The sequence below is a fragment of the Protopterus annectens genome, chromosome 8.part0 (assembly GCF_019279795.1).
Source record: "Protopterus annectens isolate FY-2018-M chromosome 8.part0, PAN1.0, whole genome shotgun sequence".
NCBI lineage: Eukaryota > Metazoa > Chordata > Ceratodontiformes > Protopteridae > Protopterus > Protopterus annectens.
Window position 1 is genome coordinate 188,302,023 of NC_056741.1, and position 18,607 is coordinate 188,320,629.

An 18,607-nucleotide genomic window follows, 5' to 3' on the forward strand; every position below is an offset into this window, starting at 1 on the left:
GTGTAACTTCCTTACTAAAATGTATAGTCTGCTGGATGTAAACCCTGGCTCATCTGTAGTTTGACCATGAATTCACTGTACTTCCACCTGGTACCACATCAAAAGCTAAACACTGTTGCATTTTCTCCACTCAGTACTGTCCAGAGTGCTGAGAGCTCTGCATTGCTGTTGAGCCTGTTTGTGCAGAGGAAGGTGGATAATATAACATTTTTCACTTTTTAAGCAGTAAAATGTGATTGCAGTCAGTAGGGAAAACACAAATGGAAAAGAAAACAGTAAACACATATTACTTGTGTAAGTACTCATTCTGACCCCCTCACTAAAAATATTTACTGTGGGACTCAGCCTGTGCTTTACTGTGTTCTCTCTTTTTCAGCTCACAGTATTTATACCATGGAAAGTTTAAGGGGGTATAAATACCCTTCTCCTCTTTGCCTGTGGTCTATCTGCAGTAACAGCAGCATAGTCTTCAGCCTGTTGCACATGCTCATGGTCAAGAGCAGCAGCAGACCCTAACATTCTTGCTTTCGAGTATAGTTTCTGTGGCTGTATTCTAAAAGGTTTTGGAGTACAGGGCAAATAGCTACATGAAATGTACAGTAGTCCTTTCTATCTTGCTGAATAGCTTCACCATCTTGGACTGGCTGATTAGCATATAATGCAGCTGCTTATGCACAGATTAGCATGCCATGATCTTTACATGATTTGCGTGGCTCTACACTTCATGTACAGTCATTTACAGAATACAAATCGGTATGCGGGTCTCATAGCAATGTGAACATGGCATTACTGAGCTACATAGGGTTTATTGAATACAGCCCATTTTTTTCCACTTTTTCAGCATTTGGATACATATGGATGGTTAGAATGGTTATGATGTAATTTTCTTCTTCTTCTTATGCTTGATGCTTAAGTGATAAACCTTTTTGCATCTATCATCAGAGACTGCCAGCAGTGGTCCACAGCAGAAAAAACACCAATATATCATTCAAAGTATCACTTTAATGAAAAAAGACAAACAAAGATAAGCACTTTCACGTATTAGCTTCATCAGATCTCAACTAAACTGAAAAAAACATTCTTCTTATATATTGAGATAATTAAACATTAATCAATGTAACAAGCAACATCACAAATTACTAAATGACCAATTAAGCATTCAAGAGCTAATACAGAGGCTATATCAAAAATAAAAAATAGAAATGAAAAAAACATACTTAAAAATATATAAAAACAACTAAGATAAAGTAAAACATTATAAACCAACTAATATAAATGTAAATAACTAACGTAAATGCTAAAATAGACAAAAAGTGCTTATTTTTTCCTAAGGGGTCTTGCTCTCAGAGCAGGTTGAATAGAAACATGCTCATTCAGACCAGGAGCATGGTGTGCTCCAAGTTTGACAATCCATTTTAACTCATATTGACCAAATCCCCCTGTCTCACACTCTAATGTATTACTTCTAATACTAAAAATTTAAAAACATGTTCCTCGTCATATGTATTAATATGCTTTTCTATGGCACTGTAATTCATACCTCTGCATAAACAGTAAAAATGATCATGTATCCTCACTTTTAGGAGCCTATTAGTCTTGCTGACATAAAAGCACTGGCATAACATACAATGTCCAAGATAAATCAAATTCTTAGTGTTGCAATCTGCTAGAGGAAAATGTGTAAATATTTTACCATCTAGCGGATGTTTAAAATTGGTGGACTCATCAATATTAATGCAGTAGGCACAACCATTATATTTTCTAGTTCGTCCCTCAGTTAAATTCTCATTTAATGATGACAAGTATCTGGGATAGCATAATCTCTGCCATAGATTGCACTTATTTCTATATCCAAATCAAGGTCTGGTACCTACTATGGGACCATTTTTACTATCTGCACTAAGGATGGGCCAGTGTTTAAATATAATATCCCTAATACGTTTCTCATCACTAGAAAACGTTAAACTAAAAAAAGGAACTTGTGTTCTGTTATCACCATAAGTTTGAATGGTTTTGTGTGAAGAAAAATAAGGTTTACCTGTAGTGTGTCTGCACTGTCTACCCATCTGTTGTGATTGTGCTATCTCTTGGCTTCTATAGCCCCTAGATGTAAAATCTGATCTCATTGTGTCCAAACAACTCTCAAAGTCCTGCTCATCATTATGTAATCGACTGATTCTTAAATTCTGTCCCTTCGGGACATTACGAAACACATGTCCAGGGTGCATACTACTATGATGTACATATGTAGGATGGTAACATTCCTTTCTATATAAGTTTGTAGTAATATTTTGATCATTATCCTTGACCAATAGGATATCCAAAAATTCAATACATTTGCTGGAATGGTTGAGGAAAACTTCAAGAATTCAGTACTTGCATTCAACATATCTATATATTTGTGCAATTCTAAAAAATCACCTGTCCATAGAAAAAAAAAGATCCTCAACAAAGCATCGATAAAAAGGTACAAAATGCTTATAGTAAGCAGAAGTATACATTATATTCTCCTCCCAGGCCGCCATCACCAAATTGGCATACGTGTTTGCACATGAGGTGCCCATCGCTACACCTGAGATTTGTAGATAATAGTTCTTGTCAAAAGTGAACATATTAAGCTCTAATACCATCTCCAACAAAAGGCATAAATATTCTGTATGTCTAAAATCTTAAGTGCCTTTGGTTGTAACAATATGTTCCACCATCTGTATACCTGTACCATTCGGGATACAGGTGAAAAGGGAGGCCACGTCAAGAGTAACAAACATGCCTAAATTCCTATTCAATCTTTCTTCAACAAACTTATATAGATCTTGTAAAAATGTTTACTATCAGTCAACACAGAATCACATGTTAATAGATAAATGGAGAGTGGTTCAGTGAGCCAACTACCTCCAGCAACAATGGGTCTAAAAGGGGGACATGTGGGATCTTTATGTACCTTCGGAAGGCCATTTAGGACAGGTATTCTAGGATGCTGTACTGAAAAATGCCCAAAAGATCCTTGTCTAACAAGTGACTTTCAAAACATTCTTTGAAACAATTAGTAATGTCAGAACTAATTCGCTGTACAGTATTTATATCAACAGATTTATAAGTAGAACTATCTTTTAACATGTTATTAATACTGTTAAAATAGAATTCTCTGTCCATAATCACTGTTAATCCCCCTTATTTGCTGGCCGAATGACAATACTAGTATAATTTTGTAAACTATTAAGTACTTGACTCTCAATTCTTGACAAGTTCATAAAACCTTTTCTACGTTTAGTGTCATTCAATAGAGAATACATGTCATTCTCACACATTTTCACAAAAACGTCAAGAGCAGGATGGTGCTGTGGCAAATATGCACTGGGCTTCCTAAAGCTAAAGTCAATAACAGTCTCATTGACACTTGGGTCTGCATGGACCAATTTAAACATAACATTCCGTGCATATAATCTTAAGTCTATCAAAATTTCAGATATATCCGCTGATTGAGCTGGAATAAAGGATAAACCTTTATTAAGTACCTGTATCTCTGCTGCAGATAATCCTCTTGATGAAATATTCCATAAAAGGTTCTTCAATTCTGTTTCCACATCATATCTGCTGTTACCTTTTCGTCAGAACTGGAAGAGGTCAGTAGACGCTACAGAGAACCGTCAGAGATACAAACGGAGGCATTTAGGTCCCGATAAACACATGCAAATTCAGGCCTTGCCAATGATGTGGAAACAGAATATACTGTATCAATAGCCTGATTAAAAAATCAGCTGGATGGTTTAGATAATGATATTTTTTCTGATTCTGAGTTTATTAAATATGAGTACGATTATAGGAGAATTTTCTCCAGTATCGACGCCTTGCTTGTTAAAATTACAGAAACCAAAAAACGGAAAATCAGCCGTGATCAGCTAGCATACCAACAAAATCGGGCATATCCTGATCCACCAATAATACACTCAGGATCTATATGGAACACCTCAGCATTTTCTGAAACTATGGATACAGACAACAGGGCTGGGGCACTGAATGATGACATAATTGATTCCTCTCCTACTAATAATAATAGCAACAATGGCGAAATCAGGCGTAGTGAACACATCTCTAAGCAGAATCAGCAACAACAACAAAAAGGTCATCATTCTGGTCAACAAGAAAACAATCAGGGTTTTCACAAGAACAACGCCAAGTATTCAACTTCCAGGGTGAATTCCAACTGGACCCAACGACCACAGCGGAAGAAGAACAACCAACGCAGGAGGTAACTCCAGTTGAACAACAAGGACAGTTTAATATTTTGCAGAGTATTAATCATGATTTCAATGTATATAACTATACTTCTTTGTCTATTTCCCAACAACTAGTTGAATTTTTGGCTAAAGGGTTCAATTCTGTTCCTTATTCAAAACCAAATTTAGCTTGAGTTTTATGTGATTTAATGTTTTTTACTTGCAAATTGAATTTGAAAGCTATGTTTGGTAACTCTAGCAATGTATTTTCTGATGAACGAGTTGCAAGCACTTTTAATCCGCCTCTTGACAACACTATAGCTTTGTTTGAGCGGATTTCTGAGATTCATTTTAGAGCTGCTATTTCTGATCACTTTCGCCATATGTATAGATGTGATAGTAATTTGTCTGAAAATGAAATGCAATTTATTGAATATATAAAAATATATAAGATTCGTGTTATGCAACCAGATAAAGGTGGGGGAGCAATTTTTATGGACGAGTGTAATTATGTAAACAGGATGAACAAGATGCTTTTAACTTCTAATTACTGTAAAGTTTCATTAAATGAGCTCAACCAAGCATATCAGGGCATAAAGAATTTTCTTAGTGACTTGTTCATTGAAGCAAGTATTTCCTTAGAATTGTATCATTATTTATCTATGTCAGCACCTTTGATCCCAGTCATTTTTGGAGTCCCTAAGTTGCACAAAAACATGGTTGATCCCCCTCTTAGGCCCATTATTGATGGGCGTAAGTCTATCACATATGCTTGTGCAAAATAGGTGGCTACTAAGCTAAAAGAGGTCCTCAAGACAGAGCCCCAAATATGTCGGGATTCATGGCATGTGTTAAATCACTTGAATACTATTCCATTTGAAGGTGCCTATGGATTTCTTACTGTAAACATTAAAGATTTATATACAGTTATTCCCCAAGATCTTGGCATGGAATGGGTGAGGGAATTTTTACATATTAAACCTGTTCCAGGAAAGGATATTGATTTGATCATTTCTTTGTTGGATGTCGTGTTGAAAAACAATTTTTTTTCTGTTCAAAGGCGAGTATTTTTTTGCAGAAGTCAGGTATCGCCATGGGATCCCCATGTGGGGGGAGCTTCGCCAATGCTGTTATGACATATTGGGAACATACTTTTTTGTTCCCCTCTCATACTTTCAATAACATCGTGGTTTGGTATACCCGATACCAAGATGATATATTTATCATCATGAAAGGCTCTAGTAATGAAGCCAAGCAGCTAGTTGAAGCCATGTCTTCTTCTACATCATTTTTAAAATTTACTTTTCAATATCATGAAAATTATATTAATTTTCTCGATATTCAATTACACAAAGATATGATCCATCATAGATTCAAATCCTTGATATACAGGAAACCTTTCTATAGTAACTCTTTTTTTGCATTTTTCAAGCAGTCATCTATTCTTTCAAAAAAGAGGGATAGTTATAGGACAGCTGGTTTGGGCATCTAGAATGTGTTCAGATGATGATGACTTTCAACAAAAATGTAATAACTTAAAAGCCATGTTCCTTAGTCGTGGATACCCAGCCAATTTGATTCAAACTCTTAATAAAGAAGTTACTGATAAGAGATGGAATGGTGCACTAGGCCCTCTTTTAGCTAGTTGCACCATCCAGACAGACAGAATTATAGATCCAGCTAACCGGGATGATAGTAATCTGGTAATGTCCGTTACAACAAAGAATAGTAGTTATGTGACTAGTTTTTTAACTCAATTTAATGTCATGTCAGGACAATTTAGGGACATTTTGAATTACAATTGGGATATTATTTTGCAACAACAAGGTCTCAATAAGGTTTTAGGTGTTAAACCAATAATAGTTTTTAAGAAAGGTCCTAATTTAAAGACATTGTTAGAACTACCATTAGAAAATAGTAAACCTCAGAAAGGTATGTACAAATGTGGTAGATTTAACTATTGTAAATATATTCAAACAGGTCATGTTTTTCATATTAAAGGCATTAAATATTGTATTCATGGCAAATTTAATTGTGAAAGCCAAGGTGTAGTGTGCATTGTTCTATGTCAAATTTGTTCCGCATTTTATTTTGGCAAAACTGAACGCCATTTTAAACAGCGGATCTATGAGCATATTTATGCTATATCAAAGGCGAACAATACTAATGCTTTAGCAAAGCATATATTGGAGCATAACACACATACGTTTAAATTTATGGTAGTTCAACAGGTCTATAGAAACCCTAGAGGAGGACCCTGGTACTTGAAATTAGAGGGGCAGGAATTGTTATGGCAGTTGAAAACAAATGCCTATGTTTACCCCGGTATTAATGATGCTTGCTCTATTAAATGTTTGCTTAAATTAAAGGCATTGGAACGTTAGTATTAATATAAATTTGTAGTATTATGAGATTCATACAGGGTGTATATGGCAATGTGTATAGGATGTTTTTTCTTATTTTTCTGTTCATATTTTTTTGTTTATTTTTTAGCATTTATTATTTATTAAATACATATATATTTTGTCTTTAATAACTTTTAATTATAGTGATTAATGTATTGGCGATGATCCACTCTTTAGGATTCAATTTGCCAGTTTACAAATACAAATTGTGTTTGTATTTGGAATAACATCCCTTTTTAATTACTCATTAGGGATTCAGTTGTGATCAGTTATGTTTTAATTGCCCAATTATAAATGTTGTATTTGTACAGAATATGGTGTCTGAAGAAGTGCACGGAGTTATGTGCATGAAAGCACTTACATAATTTTTCATGTATAATGTCAGACAAACTTCTGAACTGCATTTTTGTCTCCTTGTACAAGAATAAAGGAACCTTAACTGAACCTTGGTTGCATTGATCTTTGATTTTTCCTTTGACAAGTTGGTCCTTCAGACTGGAAACCTCTCAGTTATCCCAGATCGGACAGGCTTGGTGGCTTGAATCCATACGGAAGAAGTTACCGAAACGGTTCTTCTTATTCGAAAAGACCTCCTACTGAATTGTCGTATAAAGAGAGGCCGGACACTTTCTGATCTGCGGCTGACGGGCAGGTTTCAATCAGACCAGGGTGATCAATTGCTGAGGCTCAGGTAAGGTGATTCTACTTTTTTTCTGTTTTAGATCAGGGACTTGATTGTATTTGTTCAGTCAGGATTTTTGTGTAAATCCAGGGACAGAAAAATTGCTATCTTGTCATAGATCAGGGAAACAGAATAAGTAGGCAGGTAGTCTGAAGGGACTATAAAATCTTCATGGTACCACATTAAAAATAAAAAGGGTTATGTAACATTCATAAGCTTAGGACAAAATGGGTAATAAGTGTACAAAACGACCCCAAAATCCACCATTAAGCGAAGACGCGGAATACATGTGGTCACGACGTGCCGATAACATTAAGTACTACACGGAGTGGGTTAATAAATATGAATTTGATGGTAAACTAGAAAAATCCTCACTTGTCAAACTTTTAAAACAACTCAAAACTGATTCCAAAGGACAGGTAAGAAGACAGCGCAAATTAGGAATTCTTCAGGCACACAGGTGGATTGAGGAAGCGAACCAAAGGGAACAAATAAATAAAAATTCAAAGACATTATTTTTGGATAAAGAGGATAATAACTTAGTGGTAGCATCAGCCCCTCTACCTCCCCTACCGGAATATGAGGTGAGTGAACAGGCAGGTCCACCCCCACAATACCCTGCTGTTCTGTCAGGTAGAAGTGTTACAAAAGCAGAGCCGTTTGTTAGAGATCCCATTGAAACTAGACTTCAAACACGTAAGGAAAGGGAGAGAATTGAATTGCACCAAACAGATAGAGAATCACAGACTATGAGTGAAGAAGAAATGTGTCCACTCATAGAAGTGCCTAATCCTCGAGCAGGACAGGAAGGTCAGGACTCAGCTTTATTAGTGTGTTGACCCTGGACTCCGGAAGACATCCAGAAAGCCATCAAGGGAATTCCCCATCCTAAGGTAAACTTTAGGAAATGTTTAGAAGATTTACAAGGAATGAAATTAAGCTATTACTTGAATGGGGAGGAAGTTGAAAAAGTAATCAGGCAAATTGTGGGGCCGGACTGGCACATGATTTGTGGTAATTGGAATCCGCGTGACGATGCACATAAGCCCCTCCCACATGACAGTGCAAACTTAGACAGCAAAGTGAAAGGTCTTACAGACCGAATTTTTGAGAAATGGAAGCTTAGGGCAGACTGGACTTGCATTAATCAATGCATTCATCAAGAAGGTGAAACAGTTGATCACTACTTTGCTAGATTGACAGAATGTTTTAACAATCATTGCGGAATGCCAATTCCTACAAGCCAGGAACATGATTCCCCATATGAGCAGCAGTTAAAGAATGCATTTTTGAAGGGCAGTATTGCACCTATAAGTAGTTTTATTGCAAAACACATGGTAGATCACCGTACAAGCAGATTACAGTCACTGCTTGAATATGCTAGGCATGCCAAAAGGCATTTTAATAGCAAAAAGAAAAATAAAGCTCAAGTGGTCTCTGTAGAAGATGGAGAAGTTTACGTAGTACAGTCCGGGAAAAAGGGCAAGAAAAATAGCCAGGGAAACAAACAATCTGATCAGCGATCAGAGGACTTTGATGGGCGAAAGAAAAGGGGTGAATGTTTCAAATGCGGTAAAAAGGGACATATGGCAAAGGATTGCAAGAAAAATAAGAAGGCAGCAATGGAGGATAAAAATGAAGAGGGTGAGGACTGACTATATGATAGTCAAGAATCACTAGATAGGAATAACGGAGGAAGGACAAATGAGAAAGTGATAGAGAGAGCAGAGAATGTGTTAGGGGAAATAGAGGAAGTGCAGGAAGCTACCGATAGTGAGGACAATGAAATATTAGACCTAGCCTTATTGAGCTTGGAGCTCTATTTGGCAGACACGAAACCAGAAGTTACACTCCTGGTAGAAGGGAGGGAAGTCAAATTTCTTTGTGATTCAGGGGCATCACGAACCCTGGTACACCCCTCCAAACTACTGGAGAATTCAGAGTCACATGATTACATATTAGTGAAAGCAGCTAATGGACAGCTGTATCGGGAGCCTCTCTCCCATAATATTGCAATAACAGATCCTGTTTCAGGATTAACCCAGAAAAGCAAAATTGTTGTTTCTGCAAAATGCCCAGTGAACCTTTTGGGCAGAGATCTTATTTCACTATTTGGCATAGCAGTAGTTAAAACCATGCAAGGTATGGAAGCACAGAGACAAATTAATACTTCTGCAGTGCTATCAGAGGGTGAAACATTTTATTGGTACAGCCAGGACTTGGTTACGACCGATCCTGGGGCAATAACTGAAGAGTTAATGAATGTAGCTATCAGTAAGTTCCCCTCCCTTTGCATTGACATACAACACCTTTTGCACTGTACTCTGTATTATTGTTATACACAAGGACCTGACAAAGAATATGAGCAAGAATTGTTTAAAAACCATGCAAACAGATTAGTATTGCATATTCTGTACTGGGACATGAAAGAGAACAGTGTAGTTAGCTGTTCATTGCCCCAGGAGTTATTTGCACTGTATAAATCAAATCGATTACCACATGTTAGTTTAACTAATAACAGGGATATGAAACGGGCAGACCTAGGAGAAAAAGTCACAAAATGGGAAAAGCAGACAGAATCAGAACTGTCAGAACAAGGAGTACAAAGACAGAAATTAAATTGGGTAACACAGACACACCCAGCTGTACACTTGCAGTCACATGAGGACAGCTAAGAAGCACTCTTATTAGAAGAGGAAGAAAAAGCTTTATTAGACATACCAGAGACTCTCCGATCAAAAGGAAAATCAGATGCAGGACTTATTCGTACAGCAGGACCAGTTACCATTGCGCCAAAGTCAGTGTTTAGACCACAAAAAAGACAGTACCCCTTAAGAAACGATGCAGAAGCAGGTATTAAACCTATCATAGCAGCTTTACTTAAGGATGGAATACTGGTGGAATCTCCTGATTCACCATGTAACACACCCTTATTCCCAGTTAAGAAAGCAAATGGAGAATGGTGTACGGTCCAAGATTTGCAAGCTGTAAATGACTCAGTAATATCAAGGGCACCTACGGTGCCAGATCCACACACCTTATTGAATGATCTAAAGCCTCAACAAAAATATTTTTCTGTGGTAGATATTAGCAATGTGTTCTACTCAATACCGATACACCCTGACAGCCAGTATTGGTTTGCATTTACATTTCAGGGGAAACAGTATACATATACGCGACTAACACAGGGATATTGTGAAAGTCCAATGATATTCTCACAAGAGATGGCAAGTAATTTGGCGGGGTTTACCCCACTGAAAGGTAGTCAGATTTTTACTTTATGTTGATGACATCCTGCTGGCAGCCCCCACCCAGCAAGACTGTAAGGAAGACACTATAGCATTATTGAAATTCTTAGCCGCTGAAGGACACAAAGTAAGCAAAGATAAATTGCAGCTTTGGAGAAAACAAGTTAAATACCTTGGATATGTAATATCCAAAGAGGGTAGGACATTAGATGAAGACAGAAAAATAGCAATCTTACAAGCACCAAAACCCACAACCAAGAAGGAAATGATGTCCTTTCTTGGTACAACTAATTTTTGTCGGAGCTGGATCCCAAACTATGCTTTGGAATCTGCACCATTAACCAACCTGATTTTTAAGAAGCCTATGGCAGCACAAGATTTGATACAATGGACACCAGAAGCAGAATTAGCTTTCTGTAAACTGAAACAGTTGATAGCATCCTCATTAGTCTTAGGATTACCAAACTATCATAAACGTTTTTTCCAAACCATAGATTGTAAGCAAGGTTATATGACGTCAGTTTTGACACAACAGCATGGGGACAATCAACGCCCCATTGCTTACTATTTGTCACAACTAGACCCAGTGGTGTGGTCTTTGCCCCACTGTGCACAAGCAGTAGTTGCAGCCGCTATGGCAGTGCATGCTTCGGCCTGAGTAGTATTATTCCACCCTCTCACATTGAGAGTGCCTCAGGCAGTCACGATTATTTTACTGCAAGAGAAGGTAGCATATCTTTCCCCTGCTAGGCATCTATCCTGTATGACTATCTTGTTGAGTCAATCTCACATGACAATTGAACGTTGTACAACTTTGAATCCATCTACCTTGCTCCCATTTCCTGTGGATGGCACACTGCATAGCTGCCTGCAGGTAATTAAACAAAAGACACTACCTAGAAAAGACCTTATGGATGTTCCCTTGGATGATGCCGAGGTGACATATTACGTAGATAGCTCATGCAAAAGGGGTCCTACAGGGCGAAACCTAACAGGATATGCAGTAGTTTCTGATACTGAAATTATAGAAGCAAAACCTTTACCACATAGCTTATCTGCACAAGCAGCAGAATTGATTGCCTTGACATGGGCATGTACCTTAGCAAAGAGTAAATGTGTGAACATTTTTACAGACAGCCAGTATGCTTTTTCTACTGTACATGTTTTTGCTCAACAGTGGAAAAATCAAGGAACGGTGACATCTACTGGCAAACCAATTAATCATGCACAGTTTATTTTAGATTTGTTAGAATAAATTCAGTTACCTCAGAAAGTAGCTATTTGTAAATGCATAGCTCACACCAAACAACAAGATAGGATTTCAAAAGGCAATGCGAGAGCTGACACAGCTGCAAAGCAAGCAGCCTCAGAAGCATTTCTTTTGAATGAGGAATTACAACCTTCTGAGATTTTAGACTTAGAAATGTTGAAAACAATGCAAACACTTACTACACAGGCAGAAAAACAAAAGTGGGTAAGGCGAGGAGCACTCCTCAAGGAAGGACTGTACAGCTCCAAAGAAGGAAAACCAATATTGCCATCTAATTTGTTCAGATATGCAGCTTTGTTGAGCCATGGACAATGCGATGTCTCAACAGGGAGGATGGTACAGTTAGTCAACCGGGTATTCGCTACATACGGATTTACAAACTATACAAAAAAAACTTTGTTTATCATGCCACACTTGTAACAAACATCATGCACAAGGGGCATTCAAGCCCAAGCAAGGGTGTTTCCCTACACCACCGTATCCATTTCATACTATTTGCATGGATTTCATAGAATTGAGTAAATGTGAAAGTAAACATTACTGCCTTGTCATTGTAGATATGTTTTCCAAATCTGATGAAGCGTGGATGGACCACGCGAAAGCGCTCATTTTTCACTTCCATTAAAAGTTTTTGCCTTTTACAGAGTTGCCATTGTGTTTCGTTCTGCTACAGCACTCTATTTGGATTACTGCTTGTTCCTACGTGTTTTGGTACTACACTACGTTGATACAATGTTTTCCAAATGGGTGGAAGCTTTTCCGACTAAAAATCCAGATGCAGCTATGGTTGCAAAGGCTCTGGTTAAAGAGATTATTCCTAGATTTGGTATACCGGAAAGGATCTACAGTGACAATGGCACACATTTCGCAAATCAAACTATACAGCAACTCAGTAGATATTTTGGAATTTCTTTGAAAAACCATTGTGCATATCATCCTCAATCTGCAGGGTTGGTGGAGAGGCACAATGGGATTTTAAATAACAAGCTTAAGAAGTTGATGTCAGATACACAGAAGAATTGGGTGTACTGCCTGCCCCTGGCACTGTTGAGCATGAGAATGGTTCCAAATGCGAAAGGATTGACTCCTTTTGAAATAATATTTGGGAGGACATACTATACCCCTCAGTGGAAATCTCTCATGCCCACAGACCAGGAAGCAGACTGTACACTAGCAAGATATATGGGATGTATGCTGAACTCTAAACATCTTTTGCAGTTTTCTGTTTCAGGTAAAGAGCCAAATTAACCATTGGAAGTGACAGTAGCCCCAGGTGATTGGGTCTGGATGAAGATTGTCAAGCGGAAGAATTGGAGCTCACCAAAGTGGGAGGGACCTTACCAGGTCCTCTTGTCGACACCCACAGCAGTCAAGATCGGTGAGAAATCCTCTTGGATCCATTTGACACATGTAAACTTTGCAAAATCTTTGAGCCAGATAAAAATCTTGCTGTTCCACAAAAAGACTAAACATGACAAAATCTAGAGCAAACAGGAATGCAGAACAACCCCAGAAGTATTGCATGATTATCCTGTTGATTGTACTGATAACAATAATCTTTTTTGCTGTGGCCCATCCTTTTTCTGGCCACACCAGCTGAACTGAATAAACGTGATGAGTCACACATAGACTGGCACCCGAACTTTAATACTTATCAGGCAATTACACGTGTATATGCTGAGACTTTTAATGTTTTGAATTGCTGGATTTGCACAGCCATACCAACAGCATACAGGGGGGGTTACTAATGACTGCAGTCCCCCTAGGGGTCAAAGAGTCCTTGGAAAATTTGGTTTATGAGACTGTAACTATCAAAGCACATGATAAGGTAGCATTGTATTTGCCTGCAACACAAAAGGGAATTGTGTGTTTTTATAAGAATGACACAATTCAAGTGGGTTGGAGCAGGTGCAATGTGACTGTACATTACAAATGTTATACCAAAGCAAACAGAATGAATACAGTTTGTAATTCGAATTATGACTCATTTCACGAGTCCATGCACAAGACTATTGATGAAGTGCAACATAATCCTGTTCTTTTTAAGCAACTGTCTATAATAGATAGGAAAATGTTTCATGCGAGGCAGCCATTTCATAGTAGAGTAACTACTAAGGTAGAGGATTGTTATTTTGTGTGTGGTAAGAAAGCATATAAATGGTTACCTGAGAATTGGTCAGGCAGTTGTTTTTTGAGGTACCTGGTTCCGGCCATATGACACACTGCAGTTTTGCCTCAGGGAAATATTCAAAATACCCAAGATGTAGCCAAGAAACCTGTCGGAAAGCCTGAGAATCCAGTAGGATGAATCAAGGTGGGCTGGAAAGACCATCATACCATGGGTATCAAGCTGATGCACATGGACTTGAGTGATGCTGTCATATCGTGGGCAGGCATATTAGCAGCATATGGAGTGGCAAAATCGATTTGGGAGCTGTGAAAGCTGTCCAAACTTCTCAAAGTAATGAATAATACAAATTTTTCTGCTCTTGAATTGATAACTGATGAAATGAATGCTATGAGAACTGTAGTGCTCCAGAACCGTATGGCTCTCGACTTCACCCTAGCGGTGAGAGGTGGTACGTGCGCTTTAATCAAAGAAGAGTGTTGTGCTTATATACCTGATTATCAGCACGAGATAAACGACCACCTTGAGATGATACAGCAAGTGTCGGCCATGACCAAACCAGGCCCCAACCCACTGACAGACTTTTTCCAGAATCTGTTTGGGTGGGTGGGGTACCTTCATAATGAACATATTAATAGCTGTCTGTGTGGGGATACTCCTGTTGGGAGTGTCTGCATGTTGTGGCATACCCTGCATGAAAAAACTGATCAAAGAATTGATAGACATGTCAGTATCTGAAACCTTGTATCAAAACACTGAGGTAGATAAATTACTGGAAAATGAAATGCTTTCAGAAATTTAAACTAAATGACTCACCTAACCTTAAATCCCAAGTGGAAGAGGTTAGGAGAAGAAATTAACTGTTTATGCTTTTGAAGAGAAGAAAAGTGTTAATATGGGGGGGGAATGTAAGAAAAATATGTATTCACATATGTAGTAAAATATGTATTCATGTGTATTAGCATTATGCTTGCTGCATTAGAAGCCCAAAAGGGTTAACACATTTAATCTGTTACAGGCTTGGAAATAATTGCATGTACTTTCTGACTTTGCTTCTGGTCAGCTATGTGAATGACCTTGTTCATACATTGAGAAACAGATGATTTTGCTAGCATTAGGAAAGTAAAACAATACAGCATTCTGAAATGTAATTAGACTTAGGCAAATAACCTTGTTCGTGTTGAGTGAACACTGCAGCTGTAGAGGAACTAGATAAGACTAAAGGCTGTAATCAGTATATGCTTTGTGCTCAAAGTAGAAAAGAATCACGAATTGTAACATCAAATTGTTACAGACCGGTGGTCAGCAAGGCCACGTTGTTTTTGAGAAAACTTTCTCATGGGAACATTTACAATTGTTATATCAGCAGAAAAATTTAGTAAACATCTGTTTTAGAACAATGCTAAGAGTTGTATTTGACTACGTCAGCTTAGAGGGCAATGGCTTACAGAACGGTATAATAATGAAGGATTTCCTGTATAATGTCAGGCAAACTTCTGAGCTGCATTTTTGTCTCCTTGTACAAGAATAAAGGAACCTTAACTGAACCTTGGCTGCACTGATCTTTGATTTTTCCTTTGACACCTACACATAATAAGCAATTTAGAGGCTAACTGACTGTAAGAATATTTAACCGGACGTTAACACTGTTTACTGTCAAACCCGTGCAAACCAGCTTACAACTGCTTTAAAGTGCCTTAATCACTCTGTATCCAACAGCCCTTGTTCTGCCCAGCAACAAAATAATCAGCCTTTGCAAGTCTTAAACCCAGTACCCTGCACACCATAGCCAAAGTGCTTTACCACTCTGAAGTTTTCTCAAACATATCATCCAGCACAGTCATTCAACAGTAGAGATAATGTATATATATATATATATATATATATATATATATATATATATATATATATATATATATATGTGTGTGTGTGTGTGTGTGTGTGTGTGTATAGATATATAAAAGAACACAACAAATACATATATGACACAAGGCACTGTTAATGGGGGTGAACGGGCCAAATTTAAGTACCTGTTGTAATTATAGATATCATCCCCTCATCCACAACCAAACAGATCTGCCTTGCAACACATTACCAACACTTGCAAGTGTCATACCCAGGACCCTACACAACATAGACACAAGAAGTTAACAGCAATCCATCTCACCTGTATGATGTCAGGATGGTATTGATAAAATATCACGCAGAACAGTCTGTCTACCATAGGGAATATACAATGTGGAAGCAGTAAACATTCTAATGATACATACACACACACACATACACACACACATATATGTATATATATATATATATATATATATATATATATATATATATATATATATATATATATATATATATATATAGATATATATATATAGATATGTATATGCACATATACATTTATTACTATGTATAGATATGTATAGGAAGATACATATGTAGAGGGTGCACAGCATATTGAACAGCCAGTATTCCTACAGTTGCCACCTTTTAAAATGGACAGTGTTTGATTCTGTCATACAAAAGACAATTATTGCAGGAAACATATACCCACAGAGAAGTCAAAAGATATGACACCACACACAGGTTTGCATACATATACATTTTTATTTGTGTACTATTTCAGTTGTATATGCCATTTTATATAGCTGTTAGGTGTTTGAAATACATACTACCTGAGTAATGTGACTCTCAAGCAAAACATTTTATACAGTAATCTGAAAGCATAACATATGTTGCTGTCCAGGCCAAGGCCTTTAAGTAGTACAACAGTAAAGAATCACTGGCCCGGAAGATAAGAATCAATCGACAGTAACTAATGCAGATGTAGTTCAGCAGTCTCCAATTACATACTATACTCAACCCCTAGGGGGAAAAGAATTAAGTTGTCACAATGAAGATGTATCTGTTACATAGCAATACTTAAAACATCACTATCACACTGGCACAGAACTGTCTGTAAGACAGTATGCACTAGCCCACCAATGTTCCCAAGGTGAAATGCATGAAAATGTACAGCAATATACCTTAAGGTGTCTTACTACTGATATCCCTCACATGTTGTAACAGGTTAGGTTATATATGGTGCATACCCCTCCCTCATAGAGTGACTTACAAGGGCATATAATAGTGTTAAATACACTGATCTCTGGGCTGTACAGGGAAACAAATATTTTGTCCAGCTGTAGCCCATATATATATGGACCCTACCCCACAATAGGTGTGGAGGTCCACAACATCACTGGAATGATGGCAGGAATGCCAGCATGACATAATGATTGGCCACTACTTAACAACCTCTTACTGCATGACATATGGATAAATCCTGGTATATAGGTGGAGGACAGAGGCTTGAGCACAGGGCCATATTTGCAATACTGTTGTTATACAATGAGAACACTACAAGTGTTACAGGATTGTTTCCAACATACCCTATTTCAGGAATATGAAGTCAGAAACACAAATGGATGTAGCCATGTACTGATAGTACTCAACAGACAGAATGACAGTGATATATCTGAGACAAGACTTGTGTGGTGAACAGACAAAACATAACAGCCAGTTCTCTGGCCATCATGTGGATAGGTCCACAGTTGATAGCTATGCAGACAGACTGCATTCCATGCTAAACTAGTATGTACACACAAACCTTGTAAAACTAGCAGTATACAATGCATATAACAACACTACTCACACTGTTCATAGGTCTGGAACCTTATACAAATATGTAGTTGGCCTTTGTCTGCAAGTCCTGTTGTAAGAGGTATTGTTACCTGCTGTCTGTAACACTACTGCCCACACACGGGAAGGATGTCCTCCATACAGGAAAGGTAAAGGGACAATGCTCACATGATTTAGTAATTTATAGTAGTGGGCTGCCATGACAGTTGTAATTGGAAGTAGTACACAGCTGGTTGCATGCAGGTATCAAGTGGTGAACACTGATTGGTGCAGAGGCCATCACATGATCATGTACATCACCTAAAAAAAACTATATTGCAGTCTGTTCAAAGCAGCTCAATCCCTGTAGTGGAGAGAGACAGACAGAGAGAGTGAAAAAGAGAGAAACAAGCAAACAACCAGTTAAAAAAGCATCTACACCAACTGAACCAACAAACATCCCTACATAACTAAGGGGACACATAAAACTGTTTTCAGAAGAGAAGACAATCCTAAACCAGGTATGTGAAACATATATGCATGTAATTGAATGTAGTACTTGGTCTATAATAATGGAATAGATGATTTAAGAGATTTAAATGTGCCATCAGGAGTTGTTGCCGTAATGATGTCCTGCTGAAAAACTGCTATGGACAACAGTGTCTGTCCCTGTGGGCAATACCTGTCAAATGTACAGATCAGCAGTGAATAACAAGATGTAAGCCATCATAGTATGTGTTCTGTACTGCAAGACATGTATATTAGGGTGGCAAATAACTGGTGGTGGAAGTAATACCGTTATGGTAGACACATGAGTTTCAGAGCCCACTACTTGCAGGACAGTCATGTTAATGTGTAATATAGCATTCACAAATGCCATAGGTGTGTAATAGGCTTATCTGCAATCCATCCCTATATACATCCCCTAATATTAAGCTATTAGTAACACCTGTCTGTGTTGTAACAAGGCAGAACAGTGTAGCTGTGAAGC